The 14,223-nt window shown below is 44.7% G+C and overlaps 1 long non-coding RNA gene across 9 annotated transcripts in view; it reads left to right on the plus strand.

The window, feature by feature from the left end:
* Window positions 1-13,986, plus strand: part of LOC137845918 (uncharacterized) — a 29,663-nt gene extending 15,677 nt beyond the window's left edge. For 6 of the 9 annotated variants that reach the window (XR_011090325.1, XR_011090319.1, XR_011090320.1 and 3 more), the window contains 4 exons: window positions 8,522-8,658; window positions 9,218-9,429; window positions 10,358-10,410; window positions 11,672-13,986. This is a non-coding gene — a long non-coding RNA (uncharacterized lncRNA). Of the gene's footprint in view, window positions 1-14; window positions 2,692-8,521; window positions 8,659-9,217; window positions 9,430-10,357; window positions 10,411-11,671 lie in introns of those variants that run through there. The other 3 variants (XR_011090323.1, XR_011090329.1, XR_011090330.1) reach the window with 3 other exon arrangements.
* Window positions 13,987-14,223: the final 237 nt, after the last annotated feature.

Consider the following 14,223-nt stretch of genomic DNA (forward strand, 5'->3'; position numbering starts at 1 on the left):
TGGGGAGGGAGCACAGAGCCGGCCATCGTGACAGGCAGACTTGGGAGCAGGTTTTAATCTCTTGAAGGACCTGGTGTCAGTTGCTGTGGGTGGACATTTGTCCCGTGGGCACCCACTGCCGGTGCTGGGTGCCCACTGGGGCCACCTCCAAGCTACAGAGCCACGTGCTTCTGTCCCATGGCTGGTCCCCTCAGTTCTGCCCGCAGAGGTACCTCGGGAGGGCATGCGCCTGGGCTTACCCCCCTGCTCTGAGCGGCCTTCGCTGTGCTGGCACGGCACTGCTGCGTAAGCTATTAAGTTAAATCTGCTTAACTTTTTTTAGTTTGTTTAAATGGCCTTTTACGGTGCTGTGAGTACATTGTTCTTAAACCAAATCTTTTCATTGCGCTTATCTGGATGTCTTTAGTTTTGTCATGATGATGAAGTTCTTACTCGATTTATTTAGCCAGTGTGTATGTTGCCTAATAGTATGTTGTCCTCTGCTCTGGGATCCTCTTTGGTTCAGGTGGTGCCACAGCTTTTCTAGGAAGGAAGCCGGGATTTCTCTGGTCATCGGGGTGCATTTGCATTTGCTCACTGTTTATCTCTGTTTATCTCTGTTTGTATTACGCTGCCATCCATGGTACTCCTGCACCTGTCCTGTGTTTGTGTGGTGCCCAAACCATGACACCTCTGTAACTTGTGGTTTGTGTGGGAGATGAAAAGCCCCAGAGGGAATGGCTAGAGATTGTTATAAGGATCTCAGTGGTGCATTTTGTTCTCCTAAATGAAATTCCTGTCACAGGCCTTTCTATACGCTGAAGCACAGGAATCCTTCTGAAAGTGCCTTCACTCCCTGTGTGTTTATTTTCAAAGTCCTTCAGGTTTTGTTTGTCTATTTTGTCGTGTCCAGTTTCTTATCTGATGCCTTCTGGTTACCTTTCTAACTCAGAGACAAAGTCCAAAGAAAGATTGGCATCTACTTACGGAGGGTGGCGTTGGCAGAGGAATGGATTATCTCTGCCCCCTTTTTGATCTGAATATTGTCCTCATAAAACAACCCCAGCTGAGGTCTGAAAGAGTTGCATTTCCTGCAATGGTTGTTGTCACAGTCCCCAAATGGAATATATGTCATCTAAAATTAAGGGACAAGACTGCTGCCCTGTGGAGCTGTGGCATATCAGGGGTGATAGGGCCGTGAGGTGTATTTAGTAGGAGAATCGATTGCTGGCAAATGTCCCTCAGGGTCGCTTTCAAGGACGCCCAAGGATCAAGGTCCCACGTCATGCCCAGGCACTCCGCCACACTGCTTCATCATCCCTACTGCTGGAAAACAGGCCTTCAAGCTTCACAGGGATCTTCCCATCATTTAAAGACTATTACTTCTTACCCTATCCCCCCAAAATCATTGTGTATGCTCTCTTTGTGCTCTGTCTGCTTTAACATTGAGTGTTCGTGTTTCAGAGAGCACGCAGAAGCAAAGAAAACGATCTCAGGCCTCAGAAGGTGACTTACAAGTCTTTTTGGCTGAGCAGGGTCTTGACTGGAAGACAATTATACCATGCCAATATGGTCTTAAAGCACCTCAGGGTGTCCTGGCTGCTAGTATTTAATGAGTGGGAGTGCATGGACACTACAAAAGGAGTACAAGATGTGTTACAAAGCAGTTGTTCCCTTATAACATGCTTGTGATCTGCTATGTGGTTGGAGCAAGGCCCAGCAGTGACGGAGGCCTCGTTCAGGTGAGGGTGAACAACCTCGAGTGCATAACAGAGAATGTGAAATATGTGAGCACAGCAAGAGAACAGACAACCTTGTGGTGATTGTTAATGGTTGTGTCCAGGTAATTAGCATGGCGAGTTATTTACAATACCCCCTGTTGGTAGAGAGAGTCCCACAGTAATGTTAATGAGGGGGGACAATAAATAGTGAGGAGGCAAATGGTGGTTGCTTTAACTGGAGACCATACCAAAATCCTCTCCAGGGCCATTTAGTTGGCTTTCCTGACACTCTACTTGTGCAGAATTTACCTCAGCTCTCAGCTGCTTCTTCCATTCCTGCTGTAAGTGACCGAGGTGATGGTGGCGATGTCACTCTAGTGGGCCATGATGCAAGGTGCAAGCATGTTTTAGTCTCAGGACACAAACACACCTCCCAAACAGGCACATCTCCTCAAACACCTTTTCAGGTGTCTGAACAGCCCTCTTCAAGAGGCCGTGCAACTGCAGATTTTTCCATGTTTTACCAAAGCGGCAGGAAAAGCAGTGCTTTCCGACAGCATTCCACAGCCATTGCTTTGATTTTGGAGAATTCATTTCCAAAAAATGTCTCGCGAGCTGAATAAAGCTGAATTAGCAAATCACAGATACCCAGAAGGAACAGTGTCCTGTTTATAAGGAAAGAGTGCGGTTACTGTGGTCAGACAGCCGGGCCGCAGGCCAGGTCATGCCTCCTAAGCATATTTTATCTCGCCTCATGTCACAGGCAGGATGTGGGGGATGTACGAGTTTCTCCTCTGAAAGGTGAGGGTGATTCACAGAGTGCAGGCTGGCGTTACTCCTGTGCCGGCTGCTTTGCCTTACACCAGCTTCTTCATGAAGGTATCGGAGGAAATCACCTCGGTGGCACTCCCCACGCAGTTGGGGTGGCGAAGGCAGGCTGTGACCAGGCCTGAATGGACCCCTTCTTCTCAGCCAAGTACTACTGCTTAAGGTATGTGTCTGCTGGGTGAGCCGGGGTGTGACCGTCGTGCTTAAACCACTTGTGGAGCTACCGTGGGCTGGAAACCACCGGGCTGGAGGCAAGGGCCCTGAGCGTCCTTGCTTGCGCTGCTCGCCCATGCTGCCCTGCCCTCACTGCTGATGCTGTGTGTGGATGGGAAGAGGCTCCCTGGGCTGCAGAAGCAGCTCTGCTCCGCTGGCTGGAGCTAAGGAGACGTCTAGTGGTGGTATTTCAAGATCCAGATCTCCCCGTAACTACAGGCATCTGTTTTTTCTGCTGTTGCTGCAGCTTCCTCCAGAGTGATTTTGTGGAGGGCACAAGTGAGATTAGAAGTGCCTTGTGTCATGTTTCCCTTGAAAAAGAAACCCCTCAAATTCAATGATAGGATGTGGGTGAACTTCAGCTTTCAGTCTGTGTGGGGATCCCTCTGTGACTGCAGGAGGACTTCCAGCTGCAGGAAAGGTGTAACTGATACAAAACTGATGCTGTTGTCTTGATTTGGCCTGATGGGCTGTGTATGGCTGCTGCCTTTGTGCACTGAAAACCCAGATTTTAGGATTGATTTGAGCTCCACAGAATATGTAAGATATTTCTGGCTGTGGCAGCACAGTGAGACCCACTGCACAACACAGGCACTGTCAAACTGGCTGCTGGTTTCTCAATTACATGTACTGATTTCTGTGGTCATATCACCTCTCCTCAGGAAGTCGTTGGGGCCTTATCATGGGGTAAAGCTGAAAGAGACAGCACCATATCCCCTTTTTCCACACACTTACATGCTGCCGAGACTATAGCAAATGTATGTAGCTGCACGTATCAGTGCAACACAATACAATAAATAAATAGTGAAAGAAGATTAAGGGGGGATTGTTAATATTATCCTATTTTCTTTTAGGATTTACAAAGATTAAATATTCTGTAGTTGGTGGTAGGTTTGCTCTGAGGGAACGTGCCGGTGGGAAGATTACTTTCTGGCAAAATGATCTTTGGGGCTGTGCCAATAACTGCTGGAGAAACTCAGGTGCAGCTCCCAAGCGATGGTTCTCCTGCTGAAGACCATTGCAACAGGCAGACACGTTAATGTATTGCTAAATCACCTCCTCTTTCTCCCCAGTCCAAGAAATGCATCATGTTTTCTCAATGCAAAGGAACTAATTACTTATTTTTCAGACTAATAAACCAAATGCAATGTATACATGCCCCCCTGATGTGTTCTGGAATTGCTGCTGCTGCAGTCACAGTAGGGGAGGATTTCGCTGCTGCTGTTGCTGTGTTTTTCTTGTGGCCCATTATTTAGACAAAGCTGTCTCTTGTTTCTCTCTCTCTCTCTCTCTCTCTTTTTTTTTTTTTTTTTTTTTAGGCAGAGGGAAACTTCTGCTCTAGTTTGTTGGACAGTTTTCTTTTCTGAATCCATTTAACTTATTAATTTCCTTGAATGTTTCTTTCCTATTTCTCAATAATTCTAATTTCTTTTCCTTTTTTTTTTTTTTTTTTTTCCTTCCTTGAATGAGGAAACCTCCTCAAAACCAGTGACCAGCAGAAAGACCTTGAGTAATAATCCTTCACTCTTGTCCATCTTATTTCTTTAGCCCAGATTTTTCTCTGACTTTCTGGCTTGTACATGCCTGAGGCCAGTCATTACCTTGATTACAGAACAGCCTTCTATGATGTAACTGCTCTGGTGCGGAGCGGGGAGCACAGGCAGAGCTCAGACACCTACCTTTCCTTCAGACAAGCTTATGAAAGCTTGTCTTGTGCTTGGGGCTGGCTGAAATTGCCCGCATGATGTACTGAAGTGGTTCCTTTACTGTGGATTCACACTGATTTTTTTCCAATTTAATTCCTTCCTTCTCACCTCCCAGATTTTTCCAATGTGTAATTTTAGTTTTTTTTTTTTTTTTAAGTTAAGATGTTTTTATTTAATTCTTCCCTGCTCTTCCTTGCTTTCGTACACTTACTATTTTGCCAAGAAATGTACTAAAGCATGTGAAGAACAGATTTTTTGGTGGGGGTACTATTCCCCCCCCTGTCACCCCAAGACTCTTCCTGCCCTTGCTGCACAAGTGTATGTCATTTTAACTTCATCAATATCTGAAAAAAAAATGCAGTAGCTTTAAAGTCACAGGATTTTATTTTACTTTTTTTGTTGTGCTGTGACTTCTCTAAGGCTTGTGAGGTACTACTGAAGGGCTCTGTGATGGGAAAAGATAGCAAATGCCAATTTCTTTGTATCAGCAGGCTCTGCAAAGATGACTTCCCATAGTAATACCCCCTCTTACGTTCTCACCTCACCCTTTAACACCAGCTATTGCTACTTCAGACTGTGCTGCAAACAGCAAACCCCCAGAGGAGAGGAGAGTCCCTCTCCTTTGGAAGAAAGCTTTCATGTCCTAGCTATCCTTACAGTGAGAACCTCATTGCTTTCATGAGGGATTTTGCCACATGCTGCTTTGCGAGGCACTGCAAATTAACCCGAATTTCCCAATTTTGTTTTGCACTATTTCCCACCCATCCCACTGACCAGGTTAGATTTGCGGGTGCGGGGTCTAAGCGAGGGTGGAGTGTGTATGGATAAGATGGAAACGTTATTCCTTCCTCGTGAGCTGTCTGTGCAGGGAGCGTGTATTCCGCACGGGTGTACTGGTGTGCAAGGGATGCTCCGAAGCCCCCCGGCTCTCGGCTGCTCCTCCAGTGGAGCAACAGTGCCAGCTGCTGGCTGCTGCCCCTGGCCGGCCTGCCGGGGTGCTTGGCCAGGCTTCTTCCCTCGGAGGACACCCTGCTGATGGTTTGGGTACTCATCAGTGGCTTCTCCCTTTGGTAGTTAGTCCCTGTCTCTGTACCAAAATAATATCCCCGTGCAGACAGGTAAGCCCATGCTGGTTGCTTTCTTTGGGACATTTCGCACTGTTGTTGTTCCAGCACGTTTGTTTGGGTTGTTCTCAAGCCCCTTTCCTCCAACAGTCGCTGCTGTGGGCACTGGAGGGGCTGTGGAAGGTGTTGTGTGCTTTCTGGGATGACTTTTTTCATCAGTTGATGGCAGCAGCAGTTTGCCAGCTGCAAATCTGAGATTCTCATTTGTGCTGCAGTCACTGTCCGCTCTGGAGAGGTGGTGGCTTATGTGTTTTTGTGCAGGGCATTGAACTGTGGTTTTGGTCAGAAAAAAAGAGGAAGAAAGTGGAGGGGGCAAAGAAGAGAATGTACTGATGCTTAGAAGCATATGTTTAATTTCATTAACATTCCAGTGAAATGCTTTAATAGATTATTATTTTTTTTTTTTAAGACAATATCAGTTGGAAAAGATAAGTCTCTTTCCTTAAGAGTTTCCCACAAAAAGATGTTCTCCTCTCTTGTTTGATCCATAATCCTTTGTCTTGCCCTGTTCTTTTTCCCTTTCCAGCCCACAGTCATTTTCTAGTGGTCATGGTGTTTGCAAAAGGTGCTAGTGGGGAGAAATGAATAGGGAGTAGGAGACTGGAGAAGGAGGAAAAAAAAAAAAGGAAAAAAAAAAAAAAAAAAGAAAAAGAGTAAGAAGAGTGAGAGCCTTGCAGAGAAAGGGGAAAGGAGGTGAATGGGTGAAGCAAGTAACCTAGGAGGATGATTGAGGAAAGTTTGCTGGAAAAACAAAAAGGGATGGATGGGAGGAGAGAAGCAGCCAAACAAGCTGAAAGCGAATTTGATGAATCAGGGTTTCTGTGGTTTTCTTGCACCTCCCAAAGTACCATTTTTAACTCCCTCCCAGCCACAAATTTTCTTCCTAATTATTTTGGAACAGGACATAAGAGGAAAACAAATAAATCAGCTATTCTTAAACACATGTGGCGAGTCCAGGCTGAGGCGCAGGTGGACTGCGGCCATGCGAGGTCTCTGCATTGAGGTCAGAGAGCTTTGGCCACCCAGCAGGCTTAGCACTGCTTCCAGCCCTCTGTTACTCTTTTCCTCGGGTGCCTTTTTTTCCTTTTTCTATTGCCTTCATAGGGAAATCTAAGCCAGGCAGGCTAGAACTAATAATAATAATAGTAATAATAATAATAATAATAATAATAGTAATAATAACAACAACATCAACAACAACTACTGATGCTACATGGAAAGGCAGGAACATCAAATCTCCTTCAGTGGAACTAAAACCTCAGATTTTTGGGGGAAGGTTTTGTCAGGTGAAGCTTATAAGCCCTGTGACAACAGCAACTCAGCAGAGAAGTTGCATGCACGTGCAGCACTGCACGCACTGTGGGTCCAGAGGCTGTCAGGTGCTTTGGTGGATGTCAGGAGCGGGAAATCTGAGCAATTAGGGGATAATCTCAGTCAGTTTTTCAAGTCAGTGATTTCCTGATTCCCAGGGGTGCTGGGAATGGTTGAAAAGTGAAACTCAGGTATTGCCTAACATCTCAGAAAGCAGAAAGCAAATAAACAGAAAAGGAGTTTTTAATTCTAGGCTCCCCTAACTAAATAGAAAACTGCTACTGCCCTGAGCTAAAAAGTTAAATGAGTGTTTGGGATTCTTCTTTTTTGTTTGTTTTGTTTATTTGTTTGTTTGCTTTGTTTATTAACTAATGATTTTGAAAATTACTGTAAATTATTGTAATTGTGACTATAACAGTAGCTGTAGGCAGAGAAAGAAGCAGATCCAAGCACTCCAAGCAAATCAGAAGGGTAACTACTTCACAGTAACACCTGTGAGTGCCACTCAAGCTGACTGCTCTCACAACTCCTTTTAAACTATTTTTTTGTGAGAGGGAAAGAAGGGGGACATTACTTTTGCTCGTTCAGATAGTTTTCTACCAAAAGAAATGTGTGCCAGACCTGGCACAAGGAAGCGTGTAGAGGAGAACGAAGTATAACCATCCCCTTTCAGCGACAGCAAGCTGTTAGGCTGGCCCTAGCCATACCACATAACCTCGCCATGGTGTTTGGGAGGTAGACAACATACAAGCATGTTAATATATGAGGGTAGATTTAATCTAATGGGCCAACTACACTGAGCTGGCATTGTGCAAGAACAAAGCTCTGTAATAAGAAATGTTATTGTGATGCTTGTGTTTTCAGTTTGGATATTACGTGACACTCAGTTGGATTCCTTCTTTGCATGTTCATTGCTTGAATCACCTAATTGCTGTGTTTTATTTTAAATTGCAGAGTAAGAAGTTTTTATTTAGCATTATAAACTCATTTCACAAAGGATTTTTTAATAAGAGTTTTGTTGTTTATGTTGCTCGTTATGAGTCTTTCGAGGTCTGCAATTTTAATGTTTTATTTGTATCAGCTTTAGCTGAACCTATAAAATAACTGTTAAAATCTGTTCATTAAAAAAAAAAAAAAAAGTCACAGATTTGGTAAACAGCAGGAACTTATTTGAGTCAGTAAAGGCATGTCTGGAAGCCTGAGGGAGGGGTGCCAGAAGTGGCTGGAAAGGCAACAGACAAAGCACAGAAACAATGGGACATGCAGGAGAACGGGATGTCCCCTTCAGGGGAGCTGTTGCACTAAAAGAACCCCCCTAACAACCTTTCTAAGGTTATCAAAAGTAAAATAAAGCACATGTGCTGAAGGAAAGAGAGATTAGGACTCTTTTTTCCTATTAACTTGCCATCGGTACTCAGTGCTGCTGTGCAGCTTCCACCTGGAGACTTGCAAAAATCTTATGAAGCTCCCCAGGAGCTGGTGAGTGGTTAAAAGACCAGTCTCAAGTTTCTATTTGAACACATGTAGCATTTTCTTTCCCAATAAAACATCTACCTTACTGGTCTGGTTTGGACTCAGATGCCCTTGCACTGTCCCTCTTTGCCCTTAGCCACTCTTGCTTTCTTCCCCAAATCTCCAGGTTTCAATCTCTTCCTATGCACCAAGGGTCTGAACCCATCTCATACATCGGGAGCACATCCAGATGTGAGAAAAGGCATATAACAAGGAGCCACTTATGAAGAAGATTCTGTGAAATTGATTTCTTCAGTACAACCAGTACGTTGCTAATGACGATGTTTTGACTGTTACTGATATAAATAATTGAGCTGGATGTCATGTTAATATTTTTTATTTAATTGAACGAAATGAAAATCTTTGGCTGACATGTGGCTGCAATCTTGAAGATTTTGTTCTGCAAAAAAATATTTTTCTTGGTTTTCATTCAAACACTTATTTTAGATAAGACAGCATTTTTTAACCAATTGAAAATACAAATTGAAAATATTTTTGGCAGCTGATCACAGGTAATTAAAAAAAACCCACAAACCAAACCAAACAAAAACCAACCAACCAAACAAACAAACAAAACCAACTATCTAGGAAGCTCTTCAGAAGTTAAAATTTACCATATTTCAGCCAGGAGAAGCATCAGTATTAGCATCAGTAATTCATTCTCAAAGGTGAGATAAGAACAGTGCAATTACAGGTGGGATTCAGGTACCTTCAACCAAACTGAAGCTTTTTGCAGGGAGGCACATGGCAGGTGACATCTTCATTGACTGTTTAGGATGTAAACCATTAGTCCTGTCTCTCCCTCCACTTCTTTTTCTTGCAGGGCTGCTTTCTGACCATTCCAGCTGTGCAATCAGACAAGCAACAGCACTGACAGCAGAGAAAAGTGTACGAGCCTGTCCAGCTCCAGGCTGCAGCTGTGTGAGAAGCAATCCAGTTACACAAACCTCAACAGCAGCCATGCCTAGATGCTGTAGGAGAATGCTCTTGGTCATTCCTCATCCATTTTTCCTATGGAATACTTGAAAACACGGGGTTTGTATGCATGTTAAGTCTACGATAATTTGTCTACTTGTTTCAGTGACCAGGTTAAGGTGTGGTCTGTAATGCTACCGGGGGAAAGAGAATACAGCTTTGAGAGATGTTCCTCCTTATGTACATCCTTTGGGGGTTTGGAGCAGACCAACCAGGAGTTCATAGACTCCCAAGGGACTTAAAGGATCCTCCCTGCACATGAAATTTCGGAAACTCACTATAGCTTTGATAGAAAATGTTCCAGGGTCAAACTGAACTAGTGGAAAAGCCAGCAATCTTTCAATTTCAAGGAATGTACCCTACTTCAAAGCATGTCTCTGGCTGTAGTGAAGGACAGACTGGATGACTTTGGTGTGCTCGAGGGCAGGACTGCCACCCAGACAGGCTCAGACAGGTGGGAGAAGTACGCCAACGGGGACCTTAAGAAATTGAACCAGGAGAGATGCTGAGTTCTGCACTTGGGCTGGATGAACCCTGGTGCTGATAGAGGCTGGGGAGCGGTTTGGCAGGAAGGGCCCTGAATGTATTGACCCGGGGGGCAGTAGTCCCCAGAGGTACTGGAGTGGGGACAAGAGGCAGAGCAGCCTGGTCTGAGCTTTGTTTGAGCAAGCGGTAGAACTAAGGAAATAGCAGGTTTTCATCCTCAGTCTGCCCCCATCTTGCCATGAGAAGCCACTGCCCCAGCTTTCCTGGTGCAATTGTTTCTCTCATTAGTTTTAAACCCTGTCCTGCCAAGTGATTTGGGTTCCAAACCAGAAGAGCCCTGGTATAGCTGTGTATAGTTCATTTCACTTTCATGCAGGCGTGAGCTCCTCTAAAGCCATATACTCCTCTGAGTAAAGGGAGCGAGTTACATGCTTTTTTATCCATCACAGACCCTAGAAATAACCGTCCCCTTACTGTGAATATTTACATTTTTTCCTAACAGAGAAGCTGTCCTGAAAGACGAGCACAGAGGAGGCGAAGGACCTCTGCAGCCAGGTGAGATGTTCGGGGGGAGGCAGGTGCCGTTTCTCCATGTGACAGCAGCAGGGTGGCACACCGCTGGGTCAGGGAGGTGGCAGTCTGTCCCTGCAGGGACAGCTGTCCGTCCCCAATGGGACAGCTGTCCCTGCCCACGGGCTGCAGCAGGAGCGCCGTGTGCGCGGTGAAGGGAGCCGCGGTGCCACTAGGTGTCCCTTGTCACCCGAGTGAAGTACGTGGCTCGTCCCCCTGGCTTCTTCTTCCTCTTTTCACTTAATTCTCCAAGGGAAGAGAGTCCCTTGTAGGAAGGTGTTTGTTCTGAAGGGGTGTTTCTTCCAGGGGCAACCCAAATTTCCCTGCTGGTAGCGCTAGGAAATGCCGGGTAGCTCAGCTGGAGAGTGCGGTGGTGGCTGACTTCTGCCAACCCCAACGCAGGCTTGGGCAGCATGAGGGGGTCCTGGCAGCCCCCCAGCAGAGCTGCTGGGATCAAGGGCACGTAGCTTTGGGGTTTTCTTGCACCCTCGTGGTGACTTGGATCTTTGGGGTGGGTTCCTATTGAAACTGACACCCACTGGGGACCCAGCCTTGCGGGGACGGCAGAAGGCACATGCCAGGCTCCTCAGGGAGGTCCCCAGGGCCACCTCTCTCCTTGCTGGTGTGGCCGTAGCCCCAGAAGCTTTGTGCCTCCCTGCAGAGAGGGGAAGGGGCTGTGGGGAGAAGCAGCAGCCCCTGGGGGAGGTGGGCTGGTGTAGGTATATGGCACGGAGCAGGGAGAGTTTGGCAAGGCTCTTGGAGGCAGTGCCTAAGGGGGTACAGGGAAACCTCCCTAGCTTCTTGCTCCTTCCTGTCCTCCCCAAACCTCTCTTTACATTTCCCAGCCCCAGCAATAAGACTGTGCTGGTCTCTCCTGCAGTCCTGTAAGAGTTAATTCCTCCCCGTGCCGTAGATGTGTGGCCGTGTTTTCACTGGAGTGGAAGCTGCGCTTCCATATGTCCCTCGCTCCCACAGCTGACACCTCGGCGCGGGCATCTGCGCTGCTTGGCAAGCCTGTGCCCTTGCAAGGATTCAACTGAGCTTGTGTGGGGCAAGTCCTCCCTGCCCCTGTCTCCCCCAGTGCTCCGTGTACCTTGTGCTGCTGCCGCACACCTAGGGAGATGCACGTGTCCCCACACCGCTCTGAAAGCATCAGTGAGGGATTATCTGCCCGGATGGTGTTTAGTGCATTATCAGTATTTCTTGAATGTGGGTAAGAACTGATGGACTGCAATCTGTTTCTTAGGATGTGCTGCTGCGGTGTGCAATTGCACAAACCAAGCTGTTGTGTATTCAGAGCCGCATCTGCCTGCCCAAATGACCAAAATGAAGTATTTGCTGCTTTCTACTTTATTTAAACCTGCGGGAGCCAGTAATGCTCATCCTCCTCATGCACCAAGGTATCCACATGTGCCACTCGCCATCCTGGGACTTCTTCACCGAGCAATGTCTGAGCAAATCTCCTAAAACAGAGCAACTGCTCGCAGATTATTATGATCATAATTTGGCTGACACAGCCTTTATTACTAATGGTGATGCTGGAGATGGAAAACCCAGCTTGATTCTCAGATCCCTGCTGGAAAGTAATAAAATAAAGAGGAACAAAATCCATGAGTGCATTTGCTACCAAACCTTTGAAAAACACAAAAATGGAACCCTGCCAATACTGTTGCTGGCAATTTTTCAGACCAGAGCCTCTCTCCAAGATAGCATTAGAATTGGAAGTGCATTTTGTATCTATGGCATTAGTATCACATTGTGTACAAACGGGGAGTTTACAATTATTTGACATTTATTGGTTTGCATTGTAATTATTGTGTGCTGCTCTTATATCTTCAGTCTATTTTTAAGCACCTTCCAGTAACGTAATAATTAGAAAATAACCCCAGTTATTGTGAAAAATGTGTTTATTTTGTTAACTGAAAGAATGGACAAAAGAAGTGCTTCAGTGGAAGTGCTCTTATAAAAATGGAAGGTATTGCAGTTTTTCAGTGAGGTCTTTGTTGAGAAGATCGGCTAAGGGAGGTTGGCTTTTACATAGTCTCCTTTGTCCATCTTTGTGCAGTGGCAGAATTCACAGCTAATTCTGATGGCAGAAGCTTCTCCTGGGGTGGTAGCTGAGGATGATATAATATCATGTACAACCATAGGAAACTTCCCCAAGCCATAGCTAGGATTTTGAATAACAGAATGAGCCTTTGGTACTAAGAAACAAGCCTGCGGTACTAGGAATACAGAAAAAGCTATTAAAATTTTAAACGTAAAAAGGGCCACTTGATAAAATCAGTAGCAAATAAAGAGGAATGTAAATGTAATTTCATTGATTGATTTCACTTCCTCTCTTTTTTTCATGTTAATATATTTTTGTCCCTTAATTCATAACCACACGGTAATTAAAAAATGCAAGAAAAACTAACTTTTTACCACACTAATTAAATTGTATGTCACATAGGCATTTGGGGAGAATTTCCCATGCTTTCCAGTGTGAATGGAAGGAAAGAGCAGTGGTGCTCACTTTAAACTCGATTTTTCTCTAGTACCTTGCAAAAAGGCTTCATTGTATTTTGATTAATCCATGCTTGGTCCACCTCGGATGTTTCCATGGAAACAGATTTTTTTTTTTCTTGATGGCAACTGTTAGGCTCGGGAAGGTTCCTCTCTGCACAAAACCATTCCAGCTCCTAAAGAACTACATGTTGGAAATTTAATATACATAAACAAAACTCCCAAATTCCTCCTTAGAATCATTGTCATCAATGCTAATAGAGAACTGTTTTCTTAATGATGCACAATGGTGCTCTTTCACTCCACAAGAAAATAGAATAACCTTATTATTCTGCAAGAGAGCACTTTCCTTGGTCCAGAAAAAAATTAGCCTGCAAACCTCTCAAAATTAAATTTTAAGAGTTCTGATGTGTGAATATTATCTAGTTCTGGACATAAATCATTTGGCTTAATGGCTGTTAAAATTGAATTAAACCTGTCTTGTAGATTGGTAGTAATTTGAACAAATTATTCTTGTGTGTCACTTTTTTTTTTTTTTTTTTTTTTTTTTTCCCCAAAGAAAAAAACATTCTCTTAATGCATGCTCCTATGATATTTGGAATAGGTTTTGAAAATCAACCAATAGAGGGAGCATTTGTGTGGTATTATTAATTTAACAAAGTGGTTGGAAACATGACCATCATTTCTCATGGTGTATTTGGACAGCACAATTTTATCTAAAATTATTAGAATTCTTAACCATTTGCAAAAATACAAAAGGTTTTGGTTTGGGGTGTTTTAATTTTCAAAAAATCCAGTCTTAACTTCTGCTGTCAGTACAAGTAGCTATTTTAAATTGATGGGTGGGTTTATTGTCTGGAAAACTGGATGTCCTAGACCACAGAGAATTTACTGTTTTTGTTAAAAAGTAATTGTTGCTTAAAAATACCTAGAGGAAAACGATTTAAACACCTCTAATTGATATTTGAGTTCTTACTTTCATTACATCTAGGAGTACCACTCAGACTTCAAGATCCCATCATATAAGATGCTATAGAAATACAGAATGTAAATATTTTTTTGTTGTTGTTTGTTTATTGTAATGCCCTGGCACCAGTGATTGTAAAAGTCAGGGCAGAGATGACAGAAAAAGATCTACTGATACTCCCTTCCCCTTCCCCTTCCCCTTCCCCTTCCCCTTCCCCTTCCCCTTCCCCTTCCCCTTCCCCTTCCCCTTCCCCTTCCCCTTCCCCTTCCCCTTCCCCTTCCCCTTCCCCTTCCCCTTCCCCTTCCCCTTCCCCTTCCCCTTCCCCT

The sequence above is a fragment of the Anas acuta genome, chromosome 1, assembly GCF_963932015.1.
Source record: "Anas acuta chromosome 1, bAnaAcu1.1, whole genome shotgun sequence".
In the NCBI taxonomy this organism is placed as follows: domain Eukaryota; kingdom Metazoa; phylum Chordata; class Aves; order Anseriformes; family Anatidae; genus Anas; species Anas acuta.